The 18,421-nt window shown below is 42.7% G+C and overlaps 26 non-coding genes across 26 annotated transcripts; 11 read left to right on the top strand and 15 right to left on the bottom strand.

Annotated features, from left to right (window-relative positions):
• Positions 1 to 137: 137 nt before the first annotated feature.
• Positions 138 to 211, bottom strand: trnai-aau (transfer RNA isoleucine (anticodon AAU)). Its single transcript has one exon. It is a non-coding gene; the product is annotated as a tRNA-Ile (tRNA).
• A 253-nt stretch (positions 212 to 464) lies between these two features.
• On the bottom strand, positions 465 to 537 carry trnav-uac (transfer RNA valine (anticodon UAC)). Its single transcript has one exon. It is a non-coding gene; the product is annotated as a tRNA-Val (tRNA).
• Positions 538 to 808: 271 nt separating this feature from the next.
• Positions 809 to 880, bottom strand: trnad-guc (transfer RNA aspartic acid (anticodon GUC)). The gene has a single exon. It is a non-coding gene; the product is annotated as a tRNA-Asp (tRNA).
• A 267-nt stretch (positions 881 to 1,147) lies between these two features.
• Positions 1,148 to 1,220, top strand: trnaa-agc (transfer RNA alanine (anticodon AGC)). Its single transcript has one exon. It is a non-coding gene; the product is annotated as a tRNA-Ala (tRNA).
• A 488-nt stretch (positions 1,221 to 1,708) lies between these two features.
• Positions 1,709 to 1,781, bottom strand: trnav-uac (transfer RNA valine (anticodon UAC)). The gene has a single exon. It is a non-coding gene; the product is annotated as a tRNA-Val (tRNA).
• Positions 1,782 to 1,901: 120 nt separating this feature from the next.
• Positions 1,902 to 1,973, top strand: trnag-ucc (transfer RNA glycine (anticodon UCC)). Its single transcript has one exon. It is a non-coding gene; the product is annotated as a tRNA-Gly (tRNA).
• Positions 1,974 to 2,391: 418 nt separating this feature from the next.
• trnaa-agc (transfer RNA alanine (anticodon AGC)) lies at positions 2,392 to 2,464 on the top strand. The gene has a single exon. It is a non-coding gene; the product is annotated as a tRNA-Ala (tRNA).
• A 161-nt stretch (positions 2,465 to 2,625) lies between these two features.
• On the bottom strand, positions 2,626 to 2,699 carry trnai-aau (transfer RNA isoleucine (anticodon AAU)). Its single transcript has one exon. It is a non-coding gene; the product is annotated as a tRNA-Ile (tRNA).
• A 3,317-nt stretch (positions 2,700 to 6,016) lies between these two features.
• trnav-uac (transfer RNA valine (anticodon UAC)) lies at positions 6,017 to 6,089 on the bottom strand. The gene has a single exon. It is a non-coding gene; the product is annotated as a tRNA-Val (tRNA).
• Positions 6,090 to 6,699: 610 nt separating this feature from the next.
• On the top strand, positions 6,700 to 6,772 carry trnaa-agc (transfer RNA alanine (anticodon AGC)). The gene has a single exon. It is a non-coding gene; the product is annotated as a tRNA-Ala (tRNA).
• Positions 6,773 to 7,260: 488 nt separating this feature from the next.
• trnav-uac (transfer RNA valine (anticodon UAC)) lies at positions 7,261 to 7,333 on the bottom strand. Its single transcript has one exon. It is a non-coding gene; the product is annotated as a tRNA-Val (tRNA).
• A 120-nt stretch (positions 7,334 to 7,453) lies between these two features.
• On the top strand, positions 7,454 to 7,525 carry trnag-ucc (transfer RNA glycine (anticodon UCC)). Its single transcript has one exon. It is a non-coding gene; the product is annotated as a tRNA-Gly (tRNA).
• Positions 7,526 to 7,943: 418 nt separating this feature from the next.
• Positions 7,944 to 8,016, top strand: trnaa-agc (transfer RNA alanine (anticodon AGC)). The gene has a single exon. It is a non-coding gene; the product is annotated as a tRNA-Ala (tRNA).
• A 5,791-nt stretch (positions 8,017 to 13,807) lies between these two features.
• Positions 13,808 to 13,880, bottom strand: trnav-uac (transfer RNA valine (anticodon UAC)). Its single transcript has one exon. It is a non-coding gene; the product is annotated as a tRNA-Val (tRNA).
• A 271-nt stretch (positions 13,881 to 14,151) lies between these two features.
• trnad-guc (transfer RNA aspartic acid (anticodon GUC)) lies at positions 14,152 to 14,223 on the bottom strand. Its single transcript has one exon. It is a non-coding gene; the product is annotated as a tRNA-Asp (tRNA).
• Positions 14,224 to 14,490: 267 nt separating this feature from the next.
• Positions 14,491 to 14,563, top strand: trnaa-agc (transfer RNA alanine (anticodon AGC)). The gene has a single exon. It is a non-coding gene; the product is annotated as a tRNA-Ala (tRNA).
• Positions 14,564 to 14,724: 161 nt separating this feature from the next.
• On the bottom strand, positions 14,725 to 14,798 carry trnai-aau (transfer RNA isoleucine (anticodon AAU)). The gene has a single exon. It is a non-coding gene; the product is annotated as a tRNA-Ile (tRNA).
• A 596-nt stretch (positions 14,799 to 15,394) lies between these two features.
• On the bottom strand, positions 15,395 to 15,466 carry trnad-guc (transfer RNA aspartic acid (anticodon GUC)). Its single transcript has one exon. It is a non-coding gene; the product is annotated as a tRNA-Asp (tRNA).
• An 829-nt stretch (positions 15,467 to 16,295) lies between these two features.
• Positions 16,296 to 16,368, bottom strand: trnav-uac (transfer RNA valine (anticodon UAC)). Its single transcript has one exon. It is a non-coding gene; the product is annotated as a tRNA-Val (tRNA).
• A 120-nt stretch (positions 16,369 to 16,488) lies between these two features.
• trnag-ucc (transfer RNA glycine (anticodon UCC)) lies at positions 16,489 to 16,560 on the top strand. The gene has a single exon. It is a non-coding gene; the product is annotated as a tRNA-Gly (tRNA).
• Positions 16,561 to 16,639: 79 nt separating this feature from the next.
• trnad-guc (transfer RNA aspartic acid (anticodon GUC)) lies at positions 16,640 to 16,711 on the bottom strand. Its single transcript has one exon. It is a non-coding gene; the product is annotated as a tRNA-Asp (tRNA).
• Positions 16,712 to 16,978: 267 nt separating this feature from the next.
• Positions 16,979 to 17,051, top strand: trnaa-agc (transfer RNA alanine (anticodon AGC)). Its single transcript has one exon. It is a non-coding gene; the product is annotated as a tRNA-Ala (tRNA).
• Positions 17,052 to 17,539: 488 nt separating this feature from the next.
• trnav-uac (transfer RNA valine (anticodon UAC)) lies at positions 17,540 to 17,612 on the bottom strand. Its single transcript has one exon. It is a non-coding gene; the product is annotated as a tRNA-Val (tRNA).
• Positions 17,613 to 17,732: 120 nt separating this feature from the next.
• Positions 17,733 to 17,804, top strand: trnag-ucc (transfer RNA glycine (anticodon UCC)). Its single transcript has one exon. It is a non-coding gene; the product is annotated as a tRNA-Gly (tRNA).
• A 79-nt stretch (positions 17,805 to 17,883) lies between these two features.
• Positions 17,884 to 17,955, bottom strand: trnad-guc (transfer RNA aspartic acid (anticodon GUC)). The gene has a single exon. It is a non-coding gene; the product is annotated as a tRNA-Asp (tRNA).
• Positions 17,956 to 18,222: 267 nt separating this feature from the next.
• trnaa-agc (transfer RNA alanine (anticodon AGC)) lies at positions 18,223 to 18,295 on the top strand. Its single transcript has one exon. It is a non-coding gene; the product is annotated as a tRNA-Ala (tRNA).
• Positions 18,296 to 18,421: the final 126 nt, after the last annotated feature.

The raw sequence follows: 18,421 nt of genomic DNA, 5'->3' as shown, positions 1-18,421 counted from the left end.
CCACTGAGAACAGCTTTAAAAACTATAAGTTTGAGTGTATAACTTCAGTGTACGTTATTTACCTGATTCACCATTTGCCTCTGCTTGACAGATGACCGTCTGAAAGCATGATATAGCAAAACAGAGAGAAGAACTTTTGGCCCGTACGGGGATCGAACCCGCGACCTTGGCGTTATTAGCACCACGCTCTAACCAACTGAGCTAACCGGCCCACAGTTGAAAGCTGAACCCTTCAGGCATGACGGATGAATGTCCACCAGGTGTAATTGTTTTATTCTGTTTTTTTCCACATCCGAAGCCAAGCGCAGAAGGCACAACAACAGCACGGGGATGGCATGATTGCTTCCTGTGCTCGCAATTGTCTTAATAAGGCCTAACACAAAATATAGATTGTTCCCATCTACTAATGAGGTGTGATGACAGGCTTGCCCATAGTGTCAGACAAAAGACAAGAACTAAAGGCATGTTTCTGCCTGGTTTCGAACCAGGGACCTTTCGCGTGTAAGGCGAACGTGATGACCACTACACTACAGAAACCACAATTTTCCACCGAGCGTGCATGTGTCCCGCAGTGGAAATGACAGAGTTTGGTCATCTTTCCCAGGGGAAAATTTGCACTGAGGGTCTTTCAGCAAAACAATGGTGTGCTTGTTTGTGGTGTTGGTGGTATAGTGGTGAGCATAGCTGCCTTCCAAGCAGTTGACCCGGGTTCGATTCCCGGCCAACGCATTGCCTTTAGCGTGTCGCACCTCTCTGCTCCAAAACCTTTTCAGGTTTTTCGGCCGTAGGTTCAGAAAAAACATACTCTCTCCCCGTCGGGGAATCGAACCCCGGTCTTCCGCGTGACAGGCGGAGATACTGTCCACTATACTAACGAGGAAGCTGTGTGCAGCTGAATCTCTACAACATGCAACAGTTAATACTGGCCCCTTCTCAATCTTCACAGAAGGTGTGTGTGTTCTTGTGCCTTTTCCATTAGGGAATGCATGGTGAGTGAGCTTGTCAGTGATGTGAAGTCCCAGAAACCTGAAACTGTGCATAGTTCTCCCTGTGCTACTGCTGAAGTGAGTCACCTCTGAGCAACATGCTTCAGCCTTCTAAATGTTATGCTGTTGTCATGAGAGGCTAACAGCTCCTGTTTCTTCAAGGGGAATTAGCTCAAATGGTAGAGCGCTCGCTTAGCATGCGAGAGGTAGCGGGATCGATGCCCGCATTCTCCAACGAAGGTTTTGACTGTGTGAATGCCACTGAGAACAGCTTTAAAAACTATAAGTTTGAGTGTATAACTTCAGTGTACGTTATTTACCTGATTCACCATTTGCCTCTGCTTGACAGATGACCGTCTGAAAGCATGATATAGCAAAACAAAGAGAAGAACTTTTGGCCCGTACGTGGATCGAACCCGCAACCTTGGCGTTATTAGCACCACGCTCTAACCAACTGAGCTAACCGGCCCACAGTTGAAAGCTGAACCCTTCAGGCATGACGGATGAATGTCCACCAGGTGTAATTGTTTTATTCTGTTTTTTTCCACATCCGAAGCCAAGCGCAGAAGGCACAACAACAGCACGGGGATGGCATGATTGCTTCCTGTGCTCGCAATTGTCTTAATAAGGCCTAACACAAAATATAGATTGTTCCCATCTACTAATGAGGTGTGATGACAGGCTTGCCCATAGTGTCAGACAAAAGACAAGAACTAAAGGCATGTTTCTGCCTGGTTTCGAACCAGGGACCTTTCGCGTGTAAGGCGAACGTGATGACCACTACACTACAGAAACCACAATTTTCCACCAAGCGTGCATGTGTCCCGCAGTGGAAATGACAGAGTTTGGTCATCTTTCCCAGGGGAAAATTTACACTGAGGGTCTTTCAGCAAAACAATGGTGTGCTTGTTTGTGGCGTTGGTGGTATAGTGGTGAGCATAGCTGCCTTCCAAGCAGTTGACCCGGGTTCGATTCCCGGCCAACGCATTGCCTTTAGCGCGTCGCACCTCGCTGCTCCAAAATCTTTTCAGGTTTTTCGGCCGTAGGTTCAGAAAAAACATACTCTCTCCCCGTCGGGGAATCGAACCCCGGTCTTCCGCGTGACGGGCGGAGATACTGTCCACTATACTAACGAGGAAGCTGTGTGCAGCTGAATCTCTACAACATGCAACAGGTAATACTGGCCCCTTCTCAATCTTCACAGAAGGTGTGTGTGTTCTTGTGCCTTTTTCATTAGGGAATGCATGGTGAGTGAGCTTGTCAGTGATGTGAAGTCCCAGAAACCTGAAACTGTGCATAGTTCTCCCTGTGCTACTGCTGAAGTGAGTCACCTCTGATCAACATGCTTCAGCCTTCTAAATGTTATGCTGTTGTCATGAGAGGCTAACAGCTCCTGTTTCTTCAAGGGGAATTAGCTCAAATGGTAGAGCGCTCGCTTAGCATGCGAGAGGTAGCGGGATCGATGCCCGCATTCTCCAACGAAGGTTTTGACTGTGTGAATGCCACTGAGAACAGCTTTAAAAACTATAAGTTTGAGTGTATAACTTCAGTGTACGTTATTTACCTGATTCACCATTTGCCTCTGCTTGACAGATGACCGTCTGAAAGCATGATATAGCAAAACAAAGAGAGGAACTTTTGGCCCGTACGGGGATCGAACCCGCGACCTTGGCGTTATTAGCACCACGCTCTAACCAACTGAGCTAACCGGCCCACAGTTGATAGCGGAACCCTTCAGGCATGACGGATGAATGTCCACCAGGTGTAATTGTTTTATTCTGTTTTTTTCCACATCCGAAGGCAAGCGCAGAAGGCACAACAACAGCACGGGGATGGCATGATTGCTTCCTGTGCTCGCAATTGTCTTACAGTTTTTCTCCATTGGTTTGTCTCATTTCTTGAAACTGAGATGACATTCTCAAAATAACATGGACAAATTCCCAAACTAACTTGCAGTTTCTCATAACAGAATGGCATTTCTCATTGCTTTCATCACATTTCAAATGCTTTGTACATGTCTCAAGCACTTAGTACATCTTTGCAAATGGTTTTGTACAAGTAGCCTACACTTAACACAATCATCCTACATTTAGTACATTTTCCAAAAGAATGCATCTTGTTGATCTATCTTAATTGGTTAGTTCTCAGTGTAATGGTTGTTCTCTCCAAAACATGCCAGCACAATTTCATCATATAAGTCATCATCTGCAGAATAGTCTGCTCAATTCTCAAAATGAATTAAGAAATTGTAATACAATACAGAACACATATTTTGGAACATTTCATAAATTCATTACAATCAGGTGAGTAGGTAACAGGTGAAAGCAGGTTTTGACAAAAATGAGTGTCCCACATTACTGGTGACCAATCCATCAGTTTGATGTCTATTATTTTGAATGCTGGCATTGCTCTATATACAGTGGATATAAAAAGTCTACACACCCCTGTTCAAATGCCAGGTTTTTGTGTTGTAAAAAAATTAAAGCAAGACAAATAATTTCATAACTTTTTTCACATTTAATGTGACCTATAACCTGTACAATGCAATTGAAAAACAAACATAAATCTTTACAGCGAAAAAATATAAAACAAAAAACTTAAAATCACCTGGTTAAATACATATAACTAATACTTTGTTGCAACATCTTTTGCATTTATTACAGCACTCAGTCTTTTTGGGTAGGAACCTATCAGCGTGACACATCTTGATGTGGCAAAATTTGCCCACTCTTCTTTGCATAACTGCTCAAAATCTGACAAAATGTGAGGGCATCTCCTGTGCCCAGCCCTCTTCAGATTACCCCACAGATGTTCAATGGGATTCAGGTCTGGATTCAGGCTGGGCCATTCCAAAGCCTTAATCTTATACCGCTGAAGCCATTCTTTTGTTGATTTAGATGTGTCCTTTGTGTCATTGTTGTGCTGAAAGATGAAGTTCCTTTTCATCTTCAGTTTTCTACCAGAGGCCGAAGGTTTTTGCCAATACTGACTGGTATTTGGAACTGTTCAAAATTCCGTCCACCCTGAATAAAGCCCCAGTTCCAGCTGAAGAAAAACAGCCCCAAAGTATGATGCTGCCACCACCATGCTTCACTGTAGGTATGCTGTTCTTTTGGTGACGAGCAGTGTTGTTTTTGTGCCTAATATACCTTTTGGAATTATGTCCAAAACGTTTAACCTTGGTTTCATTAAACCATAACACATTTTCCCACATGCGTTTGGTAGATATCAGATGAATTTTTGGAAAATTAAGTAGAGCTTAGATGTTTTCTGGATGTTAGTTTTGCACAGACATATGAAGAAGTCGACAGATTGTTGTCACATGTACTACACAGCCAGTACTTGCCAGAAATTCTTGCAGCTCCTTCAGTGCTGCTGTCGGCCTCTTGGCAGCCTCCTTGACCAATTTTCCTCTTGTCTTATCATCAATTTTTGTCAAATGTCTTGTTCTTGGTAATGTCTTGTTGTGCCATGTTTTCTCCACTTGATGATGACAGTCTTCAAAGTGTTCCATGGTATATTTAATGACTTTTGTAGCCTTCACTTGACTGATATCTATGAATAATGAGATACCTCTGATGCTCTGGCATCTCTTTGTGGACCATGGCTTGTGCTGAAAGATGTGGCTACAAAAATATCAGGACAAGCCTACTAGAACAGTTAAACTTTATTTGGAGTTGATCAGAGGCACTTTAATTGTTGACAGGTGTGTGCTGACTCCAATTTAAAGTGAGTTTGAAGGTTATTGGTTAAATTTGAACACAGCAACACCCCTAGTTATAAAAGGGTGTGCACACTTATGCAACCTCAATATCTCAGTTGTTTATTTTTACTTCACCTCCCTGAAAGATTTCTGTTTGTTTTTCAATTGCATTGTACAGGTTATAGGTCACATTATAGGTAGAAATTATTTGTCTTATTGTAATTTTTTTACATCACAAAAACCTACCATTTGAACAGGGGTGTGTAGACTTTTTCTATCCACTGTATACATCTTGGCCTGGTGCTAGTTCTTTGATGCTAGTCCTGTGATTATATAACGATGATATAGTCCTGTGATGATATAATGATTATATAGTCCTGTGGCGATCAGTGTAGAGGATGGCTGAGGCATTCTTCCCACAGTGCATTGCTAAAGAACATATCAGATGCAATGTTGATGAGAATTTATGGCCAAACAGACTGCAGCGGATGGATGGCCAGGAAGGTGATGGAGAGAGGGGAGTGACACAGAGTAGTCAGAATGTTACTGTATTGCATTTGTGATGCTTGACTATTTTTTTACCTACTGTAATGTATTTTGTTTTGTTTTTGTAATTTGTATACATAGTATATTTGATACATTTTCCTTAGTATTTTCTTTTCTTTCTACCTACAGTAATGTGTAAAAATGTACTTGTAAATAAAAATAGTTACAATTTCCTCAGCAGAAAGAGTGCAGTGTGTGTGGTGTGAACATTGTATTCCTTTAGTTAGACCTCTGCCATAAAGACAAAACATCTAAGCATTTTGACTTGCAGTACTTACACAATGCCAAAGGGACAATGCATTTTGGGGGCACTGATGATTTGTGTGAGAAAGGAAATCAGTTTTGACACATGGGTAAACTGTTTTTGGAGCGATATGAGCAGTGATGAGGATCCATGTAGTTTTGCTGCACCGTCCAGTTTATTTTGACAGATGGACAAAATTAATGAAAATGTGCCGAAGCAATTGAGAAGGATCTATGCCATTTTTATGGTACTGACTATTTATATGGGAGAAAGACTTCATTTTGAAGCAAGAATGAACGTTTTGGGAGACATATGACATTTTGCTGGTTATCTGAAGTGTTGTGAAGAACTGTAAGTCTGTTTGGCCAATTTACCTTTTAGTTATAGGAATGTCATCTCAGTTTCAAGAAATGAGCCAAACCAATTGAGAAAAACTGTAATAAGGCCTAACACAAAATATAGATTGTTCCCATCTACTAATGAGGTGTGATGACAGGCTTGCCCATAGTGTCAGACAAAAGACAAGAACTAAAGGCATGTTTCTGCCTGGTTTCGAACCAGGGACCTTTCGCGTGTAAGGCGAACGTGATGACCACTACACTACAGAAACCACAATTTTCCACCAAGCGTGCATGTGTCCCGCAGTGGAAATGACAGAGTTTAGTCATCTTTCCCAGGGGAAAATTTGCACTGAGGGTCTTTCAGCAAAACAATGGTGTGCTTGTTTGTGGCGTTGGTGGTATAGTGGTGAGCATAGCTGCCTTCCAAGCAGTTGACCTGGGTTCGATTCCCGGCCAATGCATTGCATTTAGCACGTCGCACCTTGCTGCTCCAAAACCTTTTCAGGTTTTTCGGCCGTAGGTTCAGAAAAAACATACTCTCTCCCCGTCGGTGAATCGAACCCCGGTCTTCCGCGTGACAGGCGGAGATACTGTCCACTATACTAACAAGGAAGCTGTGTGCAGCTGAATCTCTGCAACATGCAACAGGTAATACTGGGCCCTTCTCAATCTTCACAGAAGGTGTGTGTGTTCTTGTGCATTTTTCATTAGGGAATGCATGGTGAGTGAGCTTGTCAGTGATGTGAAGTCCCAGAAACCTGAAACTGTGCATAGTTCTCCCTGTGCTACTGCTGAAGTGAGTCACCTCTGATCAACATGCTTCAGCCTTCTAAATGTTATGCTGTTGTCATGAGAGGCTAACAGCTCCTGTTTCTTCAAGGGGAATTAGCTCAAATGGTAGAGCGCTCGCTTAGCATGCGAGAGGTAGCGGGATCGATGCCCGCATTCTCCAACGAAGGTTTTGACTGTGTAAATGCCACTGAGAACAGCTTTAAAAACTATAAGTTTGAGTGTATAACTTCAGTGTACGTTATTTACCTGATTCACCATTTGCCTCTGCTTGACAGATGACCGTCTGAAAGCATGATATAGCAAAACAAAGAGAAGAACTTTTGGCCCGTACGTGGATCGAACCCGCGACCTTGGCGTTATTAGCACCACGCTCTAACCAACTGAGCTAACCGGCCCACAGTTGAAAGCTGAACCCTTCAGGCATGACGGATGAATGTCCACCAGGTGTAATTGTTTTATTCTGTTTTTTTCCACATCCGAAGCCAAGCGCAGAAGGCACAACAACAGCACGGGGATGGCATGATTGCTTCCTGTGCTCGCAATTGTCTTAATAAGGCCTAACACAAAATATAGATTGTTCCCATCTACTAATGAGGTGTGATGACAGGCTTGCCCATAGTGTCAGACAAAAGACAAGAACTAAAGGCATGTTTCTGCCTGGTTTCGAACCAGGGACCTTTCGCGTGTAAGGCGAACGTGATGACCACTACACTACAGAAACCACAATTTTCCACCAAGCGTGCATGTGTCCCGCAGTGGAAATGACAGAGTTTGGTCATCTTTCCCAAGGGAAAATTTACACTGAGGGTCTTTCAGCAAAACAATGGTGTGCTTGTTTGTGGCGTTGGTGGTATAGTGGTGAGCATAGCTGCCTTCCAAGCAGTTGACCCGGGTTCGATTCCCGGCCAACGCATTGCCTTTAGCGCGTCGCACCTCGCTGCTCCAAAATCTTTTCAGGTTTTTCGGCCGTAGGTTCAGAAAAAACATACTCTCTCCCCGTCGGGGAATCGAACCCCGGTCTTCCGCGTGACAGGCGGAGATACTGTCCACTATACTAACGAAGAAGCTGTGTGCAGCTGAATCTCTACAACATGCAACAGGTAATACTGGCCCCTTCTCAATCTTCACAGAAGGTGTGTGTGTTCTTGTGCCTTTTTCATTAGGGAATGCATGGTGAGTGAGCTTGTCAGTGATGTGAAGTCCCAGAAACCTGAAACTGTGCATAGTTCTCCCTGTGCTACTGCTGAAGTGAGTCACCTCTGAGCAACATGCTTCAGCCTTCTAAATGTTATGCTGTTGTCATGAGAGGCTAACAGCTCCTGTTTCTTCAAGGGGAATTAGCTCAAATGGTAGAGCGCTCGCTTAGCATGCGAGAGGTAGCGGGATCGATGCCCGCATTCTCCAACGAAGGTTTTGACTGTGTGAATGCCACTGAGAACAGCTTTAAAAACTATAAGTTTGAGTGTATAACTTCAGTGTACGTTATTTACCTGATTCACCATTTGCCTCTGCTTGACAGATGACCGTCTGAAAGCATGATATAGCAAAACAAAGAGAGGAACTTTTGGCCCGTACGGGGATCGAACCCGCGACCTTGGCGTTATTAGCACCACGCTCTAACCAACTGAGCTAACCGGCACACAGTTGAAAGCGGAACCCTTCAGGCATGACGGATGAATGTCCACCAGGTGTAATTGTTTTATTCTGTTTTTTTCCACATCCGAAGCCAAGCGCAGAAGGCACAACAACAGCACGGGGATGGCATGATTGCTTCCTGTGCTCGCAATTGTCTTACAGTTTTTCTCCATTGGTTTGGCTCATTTCTTGAAACTGAGATGACATTCTCAAAATAACATGGACAAATTCCCAAACTAACTTGCGGTTCCTCATAACAGAATGGCATTTCTCATTGCTTTCATCACATTTCAAATGCTTTGTACATGTCTCAAGCACTTAGTACATCTTTGCAAATGGTTTTGTACAAGTAGCCTACACTTACAGTTTTTCTCAATTGGTTTGGCTCATTTCTTGAAACTGAGATGACATTCCTATAACTAAAAGGTAAATTGGCCAAACAGACTTACAGTTCTTCACAACACTTCAGATAACCAGCAAAATGTCATATGTCTCCCAAAACGTTCATTCTTGCTTCAAAATGAAGTCTTTCTCCCATATAAATAGTCAGTACCATAAAAATGGCATAGATCCTTCTCAATTGCTTTGGCACATTTTCATTCATTTCGTCCTCCTGTCAAAATAAACTGGACGGTGCAGCACAACTACATGGATCCTCATCACTGCTCATATCGCTCCAAAAACAGTTTACCCACGTGTCAAAACTGATTTCCTTTCTCACACAAATCATCAGTGCCCCCAAAATGCATTGTCCCTTTGGCATTGTGTAAGTACTGCAAGTCAAAATGCTTAGATGTTTTGTCTTTATGGCAGAGGTCTAGCTAAAGGAATACAATTTTCACACCACACACACTGCACTTATTCAAGTACATCTTTACACATTACTGTAGGTAGAAAAGAATAAAAATACAAAGGAAAATGTATCAAATATACTATGTATACAAAATACAAAAACCTGCAAAAACAAAGCAAAATACATTACAGTATGTAAAAAAACAGTCAAGCATCACAAATGCAGTACAGTAACATTCTGACTACTCTGTGTCACTTCCCTCTCACTCCTGGTCAACTCCCTGGCCATCCATCCACTGCAGTCTGTTTGGCCATAAATTCTCATCAACATCACATCTGATGTGTTCTTTAGCAATGCACTGTGGGAAGAGCGTCGTGAAAGCCTGAGCCATCCTCTACACTGATCCTTATATCATAACAGGACTAGCATCAAAGTACTAGCACCAGGCTGAGCTATATATATACAGCAATGGCAGCATTCACAATCATAGTGTTACGCCCTCGCTATGTTTTCCTGTGTTTTCCCCGTTTCCTAGTGTGTTTCTCTTGTACTTTTCCATTACGTGTGTAATTTGTAGCTCCGCCCCTTCCCCAGGTGTTTCTAATTATAGTGTGTTTTATGTTACTATATATAGCCCTCCTCTGCCACCTTGTCCTCCGTCGGTCTTTGCACCTTCCTCTGTCGTTTGTCTCGCCACGTTTGCTATTGTTACTACGTCACGTTATTGCTCTTTCTATGTTCTTGTATTTACACGCTATGGTTTATTTCTAGTCACGTTTATTTCCTGTTTGTTTCTTAGTTTATTTTGTATATATTTACGTATTTATCCCTGTTTATATTCCCTAGCCCTGTTTAGTTATTATCTGTTTAGTTTAGCCACTCATCTGTTTAGCTTAGCTCTTTGTTGGTTTTCCCTGTTTGTTTATGTTTATATATTTATTCGTTATTCCCCTGTTTGTTTATTTGTTTATTTGTTATTTATTAAAGTATTGTTCTTACCCGCTTATAAATCCGCCTCCCGTCTCATCCCCGCATCACACATAGACAATAAACTGATGGATTGGTCACCTGTAATGTGGGACACTCCTCCTCGTCCAAACCTGCTTTCACCTGTTACCTACTCACCTGATTGTCATGAATTTATGAAATGTTCCTAAATATGTGTACTGTATTGTATTACAATTTCTTAACTCATTTTGAGAATTGAGCAGACTATTCTGCAGATGATGACTTATACGATGAAACTGTGCCAACATGTTTTGGAGAGAACAACCATTACACTGAGAACCAACCAATTAGGATAGATCAACAAGATGCATTCTTTTGGAAAATGTACTAAATGTAGGATGATTGTGTTAAGTGTAGGCTACTTGTACATAACCATTTGCAAAGATGTAGTAAGTGCTTGAGAAACGTACAAAGCATTTGAAATGTGATGAAAGCAATGAGAAATGCCATTCTGTTATGAGGAACCGCAAGTTAGTTTGGGGATTTGTCCATGTTATTTTGAGAATGTCATCTCAGTTTCAAGAAATGAGCCAAACCAATTGAGAAAAACTGTAACACAATCATCCTACATTTAGTACATTTTCCAAAAGAATGCATCTTGTTGATCTATCTTACAGTTTTTCTCCATTGGTTTGGCTCATTTCTTGAAACTGAGATGACATTCTCAAAATAACATGGACAAATTCCCAAACTAACTTGCAGTTTCTCATAACAGAATGGCATTTCTCATTGCTTTCATCACATTTCAAATGCTTTGTACATGTCTCAAGCACTTAGTACATCTTTGCAAATGGTTTTGTACAAGTAGCCTACACTTAACACAATCATCCTACATTTAGTACATTTTCCAAAAGAATGCATCTTGTTGATCTATCTTAATTGGTTAGTTCTCAGTGTAATGGTTGTTCTCTTCAAAACATGTCAGCACAATTTCATCATATAAGTCATCATCTGCAGAATAGTCTGCTCAATTCTCAAAATGAATTAAGAAATTGTAATACAATACAGAACACATATTTTGGAACATTTCATAAATTCATTACAATCAGGTGAGTAGGTAACAGGTGAAAGCAGGTTTTGACGAAAATGAGTGTCCCACATTACTGGTGACCAATCCATCAGTTTGTTGTCTATTATTTTGAATGCTGGCATTGCTCTATATACAGTGGATATAAAAAGTCTACACACCCCTGTTCAAATGCCAGGTTTTTGTGTTGTAAAAAAATTAAAGCAAGACAAATAATTTCATAACTTTTTTCACATTTATTGTGACCTATAACCTGTACAATGCAATTGAAAAACAAACATAAATCTTTACAGCGAAAAAATATAAAACAAAAAACTTAAAATCACCTGGTTAAATACATATAACTAATACTTTGTTGCAACATCTTTTGCATCTATTACAGCACTCAGTCTTTTTGGGTAGGAACCTATCAGCGTGACACATCTTGATGTGGCAAAATTTGCCCACTCTTCTTTGCATAACTGCTCAAAATCTGACAAAATGTGAGGGCATCTTCTGTGCCCAGCCCTCTTCAGATTACCCCACAAATGTTCAATGGGATTCAGGTCTGGATTCAGGCTGGGCCATTCCAAAGCCTTAATCTTATACCGCTGAAGCCATTCTTTTGTTGATTTAGATGTGTCCTTTGTGTCATTGTTGTGCTGAAAGATGAAGTTCCTTTTCATCTTCAGTTTTCTACCAGAGGCCGAAGGTTTTTGCCAATACTGACTGGTATTTGGAACTGTTCAAAATTCCGTCCACCCTGAATAAAGCCCCAGTTCCAGCTGAAGAAAAACAGCCCCAAAGTATGATGCTGCCACCACCATGCTTCACTGTAGGTATGGTGTTCTTTTGGTGACGAGCAGTGTTGTTTTTGCGCCTAATATACCTTTTGGAATTATGTCCAAAACGTTTAACCTTGGTTTCATTAAACCATAACACATTTTCCCACATGCGTTTGGTAGATATCAGATGAATTTTTGGAAAATTAAGTAGAGCTTAGATGTTTTCTGGATGTTTGTTTTGCACAGACATATGAAGAAGTCGGCAGATTGTTGTCACATGTACTACACAGCCAGTACTTGCCAGAAATTCTTGCAGCTCCTTCAGTGCTGCTGTCGGCCTCTTGGCAGCCTCCTTGACCAATTTTCTTCTTGTCTTATCATCAATTTTTGTCAAATGTCTTGTTCTTGGTAATGTCTTCTTGTGCCATGTTTTCTCCACTTGATGATGACAGTCTTCAAAGTGTTCCATGGTATATTTAATGACTTTTGTAGCCTTCACTTGACTGATATCTATGAATAATGAGATACCTCTGATGCTCTGGCATCTCTTTGTGGACCATGGCTTGTGCTGAAAGATGTGGCTACAAAAATATCAGGACAAGCCTACTAGAACAGTTAAACTTTATTTGGAGTTGATCAGAGGCTTTTTAATTGTTGACAGGTGTGTGCTGACTCCAATTTAAAGTGAGTTTGAAGGTTATTGGTTAAATTTGAACACAGCAACACCCCTAGTTATAAAAGGGTGTGCACACTTATGCAACCTCAATATCTCAGTTGTTTATTTTTACTTCACCTCCCTGAAAGATTTCTGTTTGTTTTTCAATTGCATTGTACAGGTTATAGGTCACATTATAGGTAGAAATTATTTGTCTTATTGTAATGTTTTTTACATCACAAAAACCTACCATTTGAACAGGGGTGTGTAGACTTTTTCTATCCACTGTATACATCTTGGCCTGGTGCTAGTTCTTTGATGCTAGTCCTGTGAGGATATAATGATTATATAGTCCTGTGGCGATCAGTGTAGAGGATGGCTCAGGCATTCTTCCCACAGTGCATTGCTAAAGAACATATCAGATGCAATGTTGATGAGAATTTATGGCCAAACAGACTGCAGCGGATGGATGGCCAGGAAGGTGATGGAGAGAGGGGAGTGACACAGAGTAGTCAGAATGTTACTGTATTGCATTTGTGATGCTTGACTATTTTTTACCTACTGTAATGTATTTTGTTTTGTTTTTGCAGGTTTTTGTAATTTGTATACATAGTATATTTGATACATTTTCCTTAGTATTTTCTTTTCTTTCTACCTACAGTAATGTGTAAAAATGTACTTGTAAATAAAAATAGTTACAATTTCCTCAGCAGAAAGAGTGCAGTGTGTGTGGTGTGAAAATTGTATTCCTTTAGCTAGACCTCTGCCATAAAGACAAAACATCTAAGCATTTTGACTTGCAGTACTTACACAATGCCAAAGGGACAATGCATTTTGGGGGCACTGATGATTTGTGTGAGAAAGGAAATCAGTTTTGACACGTGGGTGAACTGTTTTTGTAGCGATATGAGCAGTGATGAGGATCCATGTAGTTGTGCTGCACCGTCCAGTTTATTTTGACAGATGGACAAAATTAATGAAAATGTGCCAAAGCAATTGAGAAGGATCTATGCCATTTTTATGGTACTGACTATTTATATGGGAGAAAGACTTCATTTTGAAGCAAGAATGAACGTTTTGGGAGACATATGACATTTTGCTGGTTGTCTGAAGTGTTGTGAAGAACTGTAAGTCTGTTTGGCCAATTTACCTTTTAGTTATAGGAATGTCATCTCAGTTTCAAGAAATGAGCCAAACCAATTGAGAAAAACTGTAATAAGGACTAACACAAAATATAGATTGTTCCCATCTACTAATGAGGTGTGATGACAGGCTTGCCCATAGTGTCAGACAAAAGACAAGAACTAAAGGCATGTTTCTGCCTGGTTTCGAACCAGGGACCTTTCGCGTGTAAGGCGAACGTGATGACCACTACACTACAGAAACCACAATTTTCCACCAAGCGTGCATGTGTCCCGCAGTGGAAATGACAGAGTTTGGTCATCTTTCCCAGGGGAAAATTTACACTGAGGGTCTTTCAGCAAAACAATGGTGTGCTTGTTTGTGGCGTTGGTGGTATGGTGGTGAGCATAGCTGCCTTCCAAGCAGTTGGCCCGGGTTCGATTCCCGGCCAACGCATTTCCTTTAGCGCGTCGCACCTTGCTGCTCCAAAACCGTTTCAAGTTTTTCGGCCGTAGGTTCAGAAGAAACATATTCTCTCCCCGTCGGGGAATCGAACCCCGGTCTTCCGCGTGACAGGCGGAGATACTGTCCACTATACTAACGAGGAAGCTGTGTGCAGCTGAATCTCTGCAACATGCAACAGGTAATACTGGCCCCTTCTCAATCTTCACAGAAGGTGTGTGTGTTCTTGTGCCTTTTTCATTAGGGAATGCATGGTGAGTGAGCTTGTCAGTGATGTGAAGTCCCAGAAACCTGAAACTGTGCATAGTTCTCCCTGTGCTACTGCTGAAGTGAGTCACCTCTGATCAACATGCTTCAGCCTTCTAAATGTTATGCTGTTGTCATGAGAGGCTAACAGCTCCTGTTTCTTCAAGGGGAATTAGCTCAAATGGTAGAGCGCTCGCTTAGCATGCGAGAGGTAGCGGGATCGATGCCCGCATTCTCCAACGAAGGTTTTGACTGTGTGAATGCCACTGAGAACAGCTTTAAAAACTATAAGTTTGAGTGTATAACTTCAGTGTACGTTATTTACCTGATTCACCATTTGCCTCTGCTTGACAGATGACCGTCTGAAAGCATGATATAGCAAAACAAAGAGAAGAACTTTTGGCCCGTACGGGGATCGAACCCGCGACCTTGGCGTTATTAGCACCACGCTCTAACCAACTGAGCTAACCGGCCCACTGATGATAGCGGAAGCCTTCAGGCATGACGGATTAATGTCCACCAGGTGTAATTGTTTTATTCTGTTTTTTCCACATCCGAAGGCAAGCGCAGAAGGCACAACAACAGCACGGGGATGGCATGATTGCTTCCTGTGCTCGCAATTGTCTTAATAAGGCCTAACACAAAATATAGATTGTTCCCATCTACTAATGAGGTGTGATGACAGGCTTGCCCATAGTGTCAGACAAAAGACAAGAACTAAAGGCATGTTTCTGCCTGGTTTCGAACCCGGGACCTTTCGCGTGTAAGGCGAACGTGATGACCACTACACTACAGAAACCACAATTTTCCACCAAGCGTGCATGTGTCCCGCAGTGGAAATGACAGAGTTTGGTCATCTTTCCCAGGGGAAAATTTGCACTGAGGGTCTTTCAGCAAAACAATGGTGTGCTTGTTTGTGGCGTTGGTGGTATAGTGGTGAGCATAGCTGCCTTCCAAGCAGTTGACATGGGTTCGATTCCCGGCCAACGCATTGCCTTTAGCGCGTCGCACCTTGCTGATCCAAAACCTTTTCAGGTTTTTCGGCCGTAGGTTCAGAAAAAACATATTCTCTCCCCGTCGGGGAATCGAACCCCGGTCTTCCGCGTGACAGGCGGAGATACTGTCCACTATACTAACGAGGAAGCTGTGTGCAGCTGAATCTCTGCAACATGCAACAGGTAATACTGGCCCCTTCTCAATCTTCACAGAAGGTGTGTGTGTTCTTGTGCCTTTTTCATTAGGGAATGCATGGTGAGTGAGCTTGTCAGTGATGTGAAGTCCCAGAAACCTGAAACTGTGCATAGTTCTCCCTGTGCTACTGCTGAAGTGAGTCACCTCTGATCAACATGCTTCAGCCTTCTAAATGTTATGCTGTTGTCATGAGAGGCTAACAGCTCCTGTTTCTTCAAGGGGAATTAGCTCAAATGGTAGAGCGCTCGCTTAGCATGCGATAGAGTAGCGTGATCGATGCCCGCATTCTCCAACGAAGGTTTTGACTGTGTGAATGCCACTGAGAACAGCTTTAAAAACTATAAGTTTGAGTGTATAACTTCAGTGTACGTTATTTACCTGACTCACCATTTGCCTCTGCTTGACAGATGACCGTCTGAAAGCATGATATAGCAAAAGAAAGAGAAGAATTTTTGGCCCGTACGGGGATCGAACCCGCCACCTTGGCGTTATTAGCACCACGCTCTAACCAACTGAGCTAACCGGCCCACAGTTGAAAGCGGAACCCTTCAGGCATGACGGATGAATGTCCACCAGGTGTAATTGTTTTATTCTGTTTTTTTCCACATCCGAAGCCAAGCGCAGAAGGCACAACAACAGCACGGGGATGGCATGATTGCTTCCTGTGCTCGCAATTGTCTTAATAAGGCCTAACACAAAATATAGATTGTTCCCATCTACTAATGAGGTGTGATGACAGGCTTGCCCATAGTGTCAGACAAAAGACAAGAACTAAAGGCATGTTTCTGCCTGGTTTCGAACCAGGGACCTTTCGCGTGTAAGGCGAACGTGATGACCACTACACTACAGAAACCACAATTTTCCACCAAGCGTGCATGTGTCCCGCAGTGGAAATGACAGAGTTTGGTCATCTTTCCCAGGGGAAAATTTACACTGAGGGTCTTTCAGCAAAACAATGGTGTGCTTGTTTGTGGCGTTGGTGGTATAGTGGTGAGCATAGCTGCCTTCCAAGCAGTTGACCCGGGTTCGATTCCCGGCCAACGCATTTCCTTTAGCGCGTCGCACCTTGCTGCTCCAAAACCGTTTCAGGTTTTTCGGCCGTAGGTTCAGAAAAAACATATTCTCTCCCCGTCGGGGAATCGAACCCCGGTCTTCCGCGTGACAGGCGGAGATACTGTCCACTATACTAACGAGGAAGCTGTGTGCAGCTGAATCTCTGCAACATGCAACAGGTAATACTGGCCCCTTCTCAATCTTCACAGAAGGTGTGTGTGTTCTTGTGCCTTTTTCATTAGGGAATGCATGGTGAGTGAGCTTGTCAGTGATGTGAAGTCCCAGAAACCTGAAACTGTGCATAGTTCTCCCTGTGCTACTGCTGAAGTGAGTCACCTCTGATCAACATGCTTCAGCCTTCTAAATGTTATGCTGTTGTCATGAGAGGCTAACAGCTCCTGTTTCTTCAAGGGGAATTAGCTCAAATGGTAGAGCGCTCGCTTAGCATGCGAGAGGTAGCGGGATCGATGCCCGCATTCTCCAACGAAGGTTTTGACTGTGTGAATGCCACTGAGAACAGCTTTAAAAACTATAAGTTTGAGTGTATAACTTCAGTGTACGTTATTTACCTGATTCACCATTTGCCTCTGCTTGACAGATGACCGTCTGAAAGCATGATATAGCAAAACAAAGAGAAGAACTTTTGGCCCGTACGGGGATCGAATCCGCGACCTTGGCGTTATTAGCACCACGCTCTAACCAACTGAGCTAACCGGCCCACTGTTGATAGCGGAACCCTTCAGGCATGACGGATGAATGTCCACCAGGTGTAATTGTTTTATTCTGTTTTTTTCCACATCCGAAGGCAAGCGCAGAAGGCACAACAACAGCACGGGGATGGCATGATTGCTTCCTGTGCTCGCAATTGTCTTAATAAGGCCTAACACAAAATATAGATTGTTCCCATCTACTAATGAGGTGTGATGACAGGCTTGCCCATAGTGTCAGACAAAAGACAAGAACTTAAGGCATGTTTCTGCCTGGTTTCGAACCAGGGACCTTTCGCGTGTAAGGCGAACGTGATGACCACTACACTACAGAAACCACAATTTTCCACCAAGCGTGCATGTGTCCCGCAGTGGAAATGACAGAGTTTGGTCATCTTTCCCAGGGGAAAATTTACACTGAGGGTCTTTCAGCAAAACAATGGTGTGCTTTTTTGTGGCGTTGGTGGTATAGTGGTGAGCATAGCTGCCTTCCAAGCAGTTGACCCGGGTTCGATTCCCGGCCAACGCATTGCCTTTAGCGCGTCGCACCTTGCTGATCCAAAACCTTTTCAGGTTTTTCGGCCGTAGGTTCAGAAAAAACATATTCTCTCCCCGTCGGGGAATCGAACCCCGGTCTTCCGCGTGACAGGCGGAGATACTGTCCACTATACTAACGAGGAAGCTGTGTGCAGCTGAATCTCTGCAACATGCAACAGGTAATACTGGCCCCTTCTCAATCTTCACAGAAGGTGTGTGTGTTCTTGTGCCTTTTTCATTAGGGAATGCATGGTGAGTGAGCTTGTCAGTGATGTGAAGTCCCAGAAACCTGAAACTGTGCATAGTTCTCCCTGTGCTTCTGCTGAAGTGAGTCACCTCTGATCAACATGCTTCAGCCTTCTAAATGTTATGCTGTTGTCATGAGAGGCTAACAGCTCCTGTTTCTTCAAGGGGAATTAGCTCAAATGGTAGAGCGCTCGCTTAGCATGCGAGAGGTAGCGGGATCGATGCCCGCATTCTCCAACGAAGGTTTTGACTGTGTGAATGCCACTGAGAACAGCTTTAAAAACTATAAGTTTGAGTGTATAACTTCAGTGTACGTTATTTACCTGACTCACCATTTGCCTCTGCTTGACAGATGACCGTCTG

This window comes from Astyanax mexicanus, unplaced genomic scaffold (assembly GCF_023375975.1).
Source record: "Astyanax mexicanus isolate ESR-SI-001 unplaced genomic scaffold, AstMex3_surface scaffold_31, whole genome shotgun sequence".
In the NCBI taxonomy this organism is placed as follows: domain Eukaryota; kingdom Metazoa; phylum Chordata; class Actinopteri; order Characiformes; family Acestrorhamphidae; genus Astyanax; species Astyanax mexicanus.
The sequence above is the reverse complement of the archived record's forward strand: the minus strand, read 5'-3'. Positions and strand labels throughout refer to the sequence as shown.